The sequence below is a fragment of the Saccopteryx leptura genome, unplaced genomic scaffold (assembly GCF_036850995.1).
Source record: "Saccopteryx leptura isolate mSacLep1 unplaced genomic scaffold, mSacLep1_pri_phased_curated manual_scaffold_33, whole genome shotgun sequence".
Classification (NCBI taxonomy): Eukaryota; Metazoa; Chordata; class Mammalia; order Chiroptera; family Emballonuridae; genus Saccopteryx; species Saccopteryx leptura.
Window position 1 is genome coordinate 585,072 of NW_027095715.1, and position 7,694 is coordinate 592,765.

At 47.5% G+C, this 7,694-nt stretch overlaps 1 pseudogene; it reads left to right on the forward strand.

The window, feature by feature from the left end:
- Positions 1-4,934: 4,934 nt before the first annotated feature.
- On the forward strand, positions 4,935-7,333 carry LOC136386981 (histone-lysine N-methyltransferase PRDM9-like; annotated as a pseudogene).
- The last annotated feature ends 361 nt before the right edge of the window (positions 7,334-7,694 follow it).

The following is a 7,694-nucleotide window of genomic DNA, read 5'->3' on the forward strand; positions in this document are numbered from 1 at the left end:
TAGACATGATCCCGTAGTCGCTGGCTGAGCCCAAAGGTCACTGGCTTAAAGCCCAAATTGCTGGCTTGAGCAAAGGAGTCACTGACTTGGCTGGAGTCCCCAGTCTGGCCCGTCCTTGCATCCCTGGGGCTAGTCCTACGTGCACCCCGTGGGCCAAGCAGTCAGCCTCAGCGGCATCTCCCAGGCAGGCATGACGGGGCTGGGCCTGCAGGGTGGATGCGGAAGCGATCCCACGGGGTGGTGCAGAGGGAGCGGCGGGGAGGGCGTGGGCTGCGCTGCAGATGAGCACAGGGCAGCACGCAAGGCGGGGGGCGGACCCAGCGGGGCAAGGAGCGGTTCCTTCCAGCCGCTGCGTGCGGTCACGTGGCCGCGTTTCTCCCCCCCTCCCCCCGCCCCCACCGGCCGCCGGCGCCTTCAGGGACATCCGCGCCTACATCTTCCGGACGGGTGGCCGCCATAATTGACTGGGAGAAGGCGTGCGGCCCCAACGTGGAGAAAAACCTGGACGCGCTGCTGCGCAAAGGAGACGGCGCCCGGGCGGGAATCGTGAGCTGCATGAGGGTCGGCTAAGTGTTGGGACTGCTCAAACAAGCACTTTTGGGACCACGATTTTGTTTCTCCCCAGGGCTCGGCGCCCATCAGCCTGCTTTCATGGTTCACAGCTGGCAGGCCACCAGACCCCCGGCGGACGAAACTGAGGACTCGCATGAAGAATGGACTCGGAGGCAGCGAGGTGAGGGGATGCAGGCACGCGCTGTCCATTTGAAATGGACCCAGGGTCAGGTCCCCAGCCTCTAAACAGATAACGAGGGACAGAGCTTGCATTTAGCAAACAAGCGAGATGCATATAGTGCATTGTGAAGTAAGGGGGGATTTGTTACACTGCTTCCCTGTGTAAATAATTACATATGTTTATAGATGTGTTAATTAGCAGGAACGGTATAAAAGTATAAAAGCACATAAGAAATAACTCATTCAGAACACTTCTCATCACAAGAGGAGGATGAAGGTCTGGCCAGTGAGCAGTGCTCCAGGACAGGGCTCCCTGGGCAGTGCCGGCTGTAGCATCCACCGGGGTACAAAACAGATGTCGGAGACTTTCAGGAATTTAGATAGAAAATTTATTGGCCACGCTTTTAACCTGTGCAGGGGCGGACTCTCGGGTGTCTCAAGGACACTATACTCTTAAAAAGTCACAGATGAGAGCTGCGCCCAAATGCTTACAAACTAGGTCTTATATAGGCTGAGCAAGCAAGCAGTTTCCAAAAGCAGACTTGGCTATTAGCTATTGGTGGAGGGAGAAGTCACATGGCATAGTAACATAGGGCAGGCAGTGGAAAAGTTTTAAAACTGTTAAAACTGTTACAAATCTAGATAAACAGGACTTGGGGGCTGGGTCAGCTCTAAGTTCCTTGTTCCTTATGCAACCTCTCATGCAACCTTCAGGGTAAGGCGGGTCCCTACATTCCCCCCTTTTTCTTAGACATGAGTTAAACCTTTGACTCGTTTTCTTCCCCTGCTAGGAGCGTGTAAGGCTGAGAAAGAACCATGAGCTTAACAACTTCTATTCTTTTTTTGATGAAACCTAAAACCTTGTTTAGGATTATTGGTCCAATAAAATATTAGAGTACTTATTCCTTGGAGAAGGTGACCTTGAGAGGCTGATCGGGGTCCCGTCGCACTCGCCATGTCCTATTATTCTCTCCTGGTTCCTGGGCCTGCTTCACATGGGATAGGTGGATCCAGTAGGGCTTCTCAGCAATTCTAACAGCAGAAGGTGTGCTGAGCAATATCTGGAATGGCCCTTGCCACCTTGGCTCGAGGTTTCCCCTGCGATAATTAAGGATCCATACCCATTGTCCAGGCTCTGGTGGAGGTTCTCGGGTGCTGCTTTCTTGGGCTGCTCCTCTTTCCCTCCTTAGTTCTCGCACTTCCTCTCAGATCTGCTGTAATGCCTGTAGGGACTTGAGGAAATTATGATTAGATACCTCTATTTCCTCTCTAGTAAGCTGGGGAACTAATGGAGTAGGTTGTCCAAACATGAGCTCATAGGGAGTCCACTTGTTGACATATGGGTTACTTCTGAACCGGAACAAGGCGAAGGGGAGTAACTCTACCCAGTTCTCGCCGGTCTCCTCCTTCAACTTGATTAAGGTTTCTTTTAGGGTCCTATTCATTCTTTCTACTTGCCCAGAACTCTGAGGCCTGTAAATGCAATGTAATTTCCAGTTAATTCCTAACCTTTTAGCTAATTCCTGAGAGATTTTAGAAATGAAGGCTGGTCCATTATCAGACCCTACGGCTATGGGAATTTCATATCTAGGGATGATCTCTCTTAGTAGGATCTTGCAAACCATGGAAGCAATTTCACCTATAGTGGGAAAGGTTTCTGTCCATCCTGTAAAAGTGTCTATTAGCACAAGTAGATACTTAAATCCTGCCTTTCATGGAGTCATTTCTGTGAAATCTATTTCCAATAACTCTCCTGGGCACTTTCCCCTATATCTAACTAAAGGGGGAAGCTTCTTGTTTATAGCATTGACCTTAGCACAAGCCTTACATCTAGAAACTATAGATTGTACTATATTCCTACTCTGAGGTCCCCTATAGTACTTCTTAATTAGTTGTTCCATCTTATTTTGCCCTAAGTGGGAACTTGTGTGGATTTCCTTTGCAATTTCTCCTATTATTTCTTGGGATAGGTAGAGTCTGGTGTCAGGAAGTTCTATCCACCCCTGCTTATTTCTTTTACCCCCTAATTGCTTTCCTTTCTGCTCTTCTTCAGGAGTATATTTAGGGTCTGGAGGCAGTAAGGGTTGAGGAAAGAGTGGAAAAATGTCTGCAGTCCCTTCTTCCACAGCTTCTCTAGCAGCGATGTCAGCAAAACGGTTTCCTTGAACAATTGGAGAGTCTCCTTTTTGATGTTCTTTGCAATGAATTATGGCTACTTTAGAGGGAAGCCAAAAGGCATCAAGCAGGGCTAAGATCTCAGTCTTATTCTTAATTTCCTTTCCCCCTGCCGTTAGCAAGCCTCTTTCTTTGTAAATGGCACCGTTAATGTGAGCAGTGTCAAAGGCGTATCTGCTGTCCGTGTAAATGTTGGCCACTTTGCCCTCAGCTATCTGGAGGGCCTGTGTAAGTCCAATTAACTCTGCTCGCTGTGCAGATGTACCTTTTGGTAATACCTTCTGCCATAAGACACTGTCCTGGGTAGTTACAGCTGCTCCTGCATATCTTTGTCCATCTCGGACATAACTGCTTCCATCAGTAAACAGCGTGAGGTCTGCCTTCTCATAGGCCTGGTCCTGAAGGTCGGTCTGGCCCCTGTGACAGTGTCCAATATCTGTCTGCAGTCATGGACCACTGATGGGTCTGGAAATGGTAGCAAGGTGGCAGGATTTAAGGCTGCCGTGTTCAAGAAATGCACTGCCGGGGGATTCAATAACTGTGCTTGGTATTGCATCAGTCGTGCATTGGAGAGCCAGCTATCAGGTGGGGTATGCAGCACTTGTTCTAAATAGTGCTCTCCAATAACCTGGATGTCCTGACCCAATGTCAGCTTGTTGGCCTCCTTAACTAGGGTTGAGGTAGCAGCAAGTGCCCTCAAACAGGTTGGCCAGCCAGACGCTATGGGGTCTAGCTTCCTGGATAAGTATGCTACAGGCCTCTTCCATGGCCCAAGCTCTTGGCTGAGGATTCTCAAGGCTACCCCTCCCTTTTCAGCAATGTACTACTGGAAAGGTTTGGCCATATCTGGTAGCGCCAATGCCAGGGCAGCTACTAGGGCTTCCTTCAGTGCCTGGAAAACCTTACTTTCCTTGTCTGTCCAAATAAACTGTTCTTCTTTGCCCCATGTTAATTCATGGAGGGGCCTGGCCAACTCTGCAAATCCTAATATCCAGAGTCTGCAATATCCTACTGCACTCAGAAATTCCCGCACTTGCCTTTTCTTAGTGGGTTTTGGGATCTGCAACACAGTCTGAATCCTTTGGCTGGATAATGTCGTTTGTCCCCCTTGTAAGTTATACCCCAAGTAACTTACAGTTTGGGTGACAATCTGGGCCTTCTTGGCAGAGACTCGATATCCCATCTGCTGGAGATCCTGGAGTAGATCCAAGGTGGCCGTCCTGCATTGCTCTTCTTCAGCTACAGCGATGAGGATGTCATCCATGTACTGTAGCAGTACAACTGATGGGTGGTCAGGTCTAAACCCCTGGAAGTCTTTGCTCAGAGCTTCAATAAAGATAGTGAGAGAATTTTTGAACCCTTGGGGAAGCCTGGTCGAAGTATAATGTCCCACTAGTCCATTTTCTTAATCATTCCATTCAAAAGCAAATATATCTTGGCTTCTGGGGGCTAGTGGGATGCAGAAGAAAGCATCCTTCAAGTCCAATACTGAATAATATGTATGCGTAGGGGGCAATGAGCTCAACAGGGTATAGGGGTTTGTCACTGTGGGGTGTATAGTCTCTACCCAGGCATTGACTTCCCACAGGTCTTATACCGGGTGATAGACCTGGGTCCCAGGTTTTTGAACCGGTAACAAAGGCGTGTTCCATGCAGACTGACACTCCCAGAGGATGCCTCCTACTAACAGCCACTTTAAATGTTGTGCTATACCCTGCTTGCCCTGCGCTGGAACAAGATATTGCTTCACCGGCACAGGGCTAGCGGTGCTTAACAGCTGCACTATAACAGGTGGCTGATGGGCGGCTAGGCCTGGGGGGTTGGCTTCAGCCCACACTCCGGGTACCTTTTGCCTTAGTTCCTCTGGGACCCCGATAGATTTGTCCTTACCTCCCTGGAGGGCCGCTATCAGGTATTCTTCTGATATGGGCATCGTTACCTCTAGGCTTCCTATTTCCCGGCCACTGTCTTCTTGTTTGAAGGCTTCAAGATTGAGCCTAGTTCAGGGCACATATGAGAAATGACCAATGACTGCATGCCTAGGTAGAAAAATGAATAAATGCCTTTATCTCTCTCTCTCTCTCTCTCTCTCTCTCTCCTTTTTCTTTTTCTTCTTTTATTTCTTCTTCTTCCACCTCTCTGTCTCTCTAAAATCAATCAATTTTTAAAAAGTATGTTCGGCGAAATATTTTGAAACAGGACTTCCCATTGTATATGAAATGGGATGACACTAAATGAAATCAAGTATGAATATTTGGTGTGAGGCTTGAGAAAGGACATATTTTCAGTTTATCATCTATGGGAAACTATGAGGGAATCAGTTCCTAATTAGGGCCAGTGGTCTTTCTAAACAACTGTGTTAAAATCTACATGTACATAAGAAAGGTCAGCATTATTCCACCCATACAAGGGGTGAAACAGCCCCCTGATGCTACTTGACAGTCCCTCATCTGGTAATATGTACAAGGGACCCTTGATATGGGCTTTCTGGATTTCTAAAGAAGATACAGTACATAAAAATTAAAAGAAAAAACAGACTATAAAGAAAAAAACCCAGACTATAAAGAATCAGTTTGTGGAAGAGAGAGATTATACTGTCAAACACGTAAGAATGACTCATGGGAGACGTCTTAACATCAGACAAAACATATGACCCATGCAGCCTTATCGCTCTCTACCCTGACCGAAATTTACTCTTTTAGTGGAACCAAAGCCAGAGATACACCCGTGTCCTTCCTGCTCTCTCGTCTTCTCCAGTCAGAAATTCCTCACCCAACACGTGGGATGCAGTCACCACCCTCAGATTCTCCCAGGAACATCAACAAGAAAACAGCTCCAATCAGAGGATTCCTGCCTAGAGGATCCAAGTAAGCAGCAGCAATATGCTTATACACACAACTGGGATGACAAAGCTGAAGGTCAAGGGGTCAAAGAAAAGTCCAGCCTTTTGCTTAAAAGGACCAAGCAGAGGAGGATTTCAAGGGCCTTTTTCAAACCTTGTAAAGTACACATGGGAAGCTCTAGTGAACAAGAGAGAATGATATAAGAAGTGTCCAGCACAGGCCAGGAAGTAAATTCAGTGGACACAGGCAAAGTATCTATGGGAGTAGGAATGTCAAGAATTGTAGGTGTCAAGTATGGAGAGTGTGGGCAAGGCTTTGAAGATAAGTCACATATTCTCAGACAACACAGGGCTCACTCAGATGAGAGGCCTTATGTTTGCAGTGAGTGTGAGCGAGGCTTTACACAGAAGTCAAACCTCCTCAAACACCAGAGGACACACTCAGGGGAGAAGCCCTATATTAGTAGGGAGTGTGAACAAGGCTTTACACAGAAGGCAGATCTCCTCATACAGCAGGGTACACAATCAGGGGAAAAGCCCTATATTTGCATTGAGTGTGATCGAGGTTTTGCATGGAAGGCAGATCTCCTCATACACCAGAGAACACACTCAGGGGAGAAGCCCTATGTTTGCAGTGCATGTGAGCGAGGCTTTACATGGAAGTCCCATCTCCTCATACACCAGAGGACACACTCAGGAGAGAAGCCCTATGTTTGCAGGGAGTGTGAATGAGGCTTTGCATGGAAGTCACATCTCCTCATACACCAGAGGACACACTCATGGGAGAAACCCTATGTTTGCAGGGAGTGTGAACGAGGCTTTGTACGGAAGTCAGATCTCCTCCTACACCAAAGGACACACTCAGGGCAGAAGCCCTATGTTTGCAGGGAGTGTGAATGAAGCTTTGCACAAAAGTCACATCTCCTCATACACCAGAGGACACACTCAAGGGAGAAACCATATTTTTGCAGGGTGTGTGAGCGAGGCTTTGCATGGAATTCACATCTCCTCACACACCAGAGGACACATTCAGGGGAGAAACCCTATGTTTGCAGGGAGTGTGAACGAGGCTTTGCATGGAAGTCTCATCTCCTCATACACCAGAGGACACACTCAGGGGAGAAACCCAATGTTTGCCGGGTATGTGAGCAAGGCTTTGCACGAAAGTCACATCTCCTCATACACCAGAGGACACACTCAGGGGAGAAACCCTATGTTTGCAGGGTGTGTGAGCGAGGTTTTCAATGGAAGTCACATCTCCTCATACACCAGAGGACATATTCAGGGGAGAAACCCTATGTTTGCAGGGAGTTTGAACGAGGCTTTGCACGGAAGTCTCATCTCCTCATACACCAGAGGACACACTCAGGGGAGAAACCTTATGTTTGCAGGGTGTGTGAGCGAGGTTTTGCACAGAAGGCAAATCTCCTCATACACCAGAGGACACACTCAGGGGAGAAACCCTATGTTTGCAGAGTGTGTTAGCAAGGTTTTGCACAGAAGTCACATCTTCTCAGACACAAGAGAAAACACTCAGGGGAGAAGCCTTATGTTTGCAAAGAGTGTAGTGAGTTATTAGCATAAAATTGCATCTCCACGGCCATAGCTTTTACATGGGTCATATCCCGCCTCTGAAGAGATTTCAGAAGGAGTGTACTGACTACTTCTCTCCTAAGACTGTAATTAATACAAAAGTAACTCATTAAACAAATTCTTCACTTTCATAACAAGAGATGAGCTAGACAAACAGTTCCTTAAGTGCTATGGGAATGTCAACACCAATCTCCTCCATGATATCTTGGCCTCCTGTTCTAATAAATCTTATCTTCATAAAACTTTGAAACTCACATACCTCATTTCCCCTGTCACTGGAACCAGAGTTCCAGGAGAGCCACAGAGAACTCACACTGTCATGCATAGAAACTCAGCAACTGGAAATGTGGAA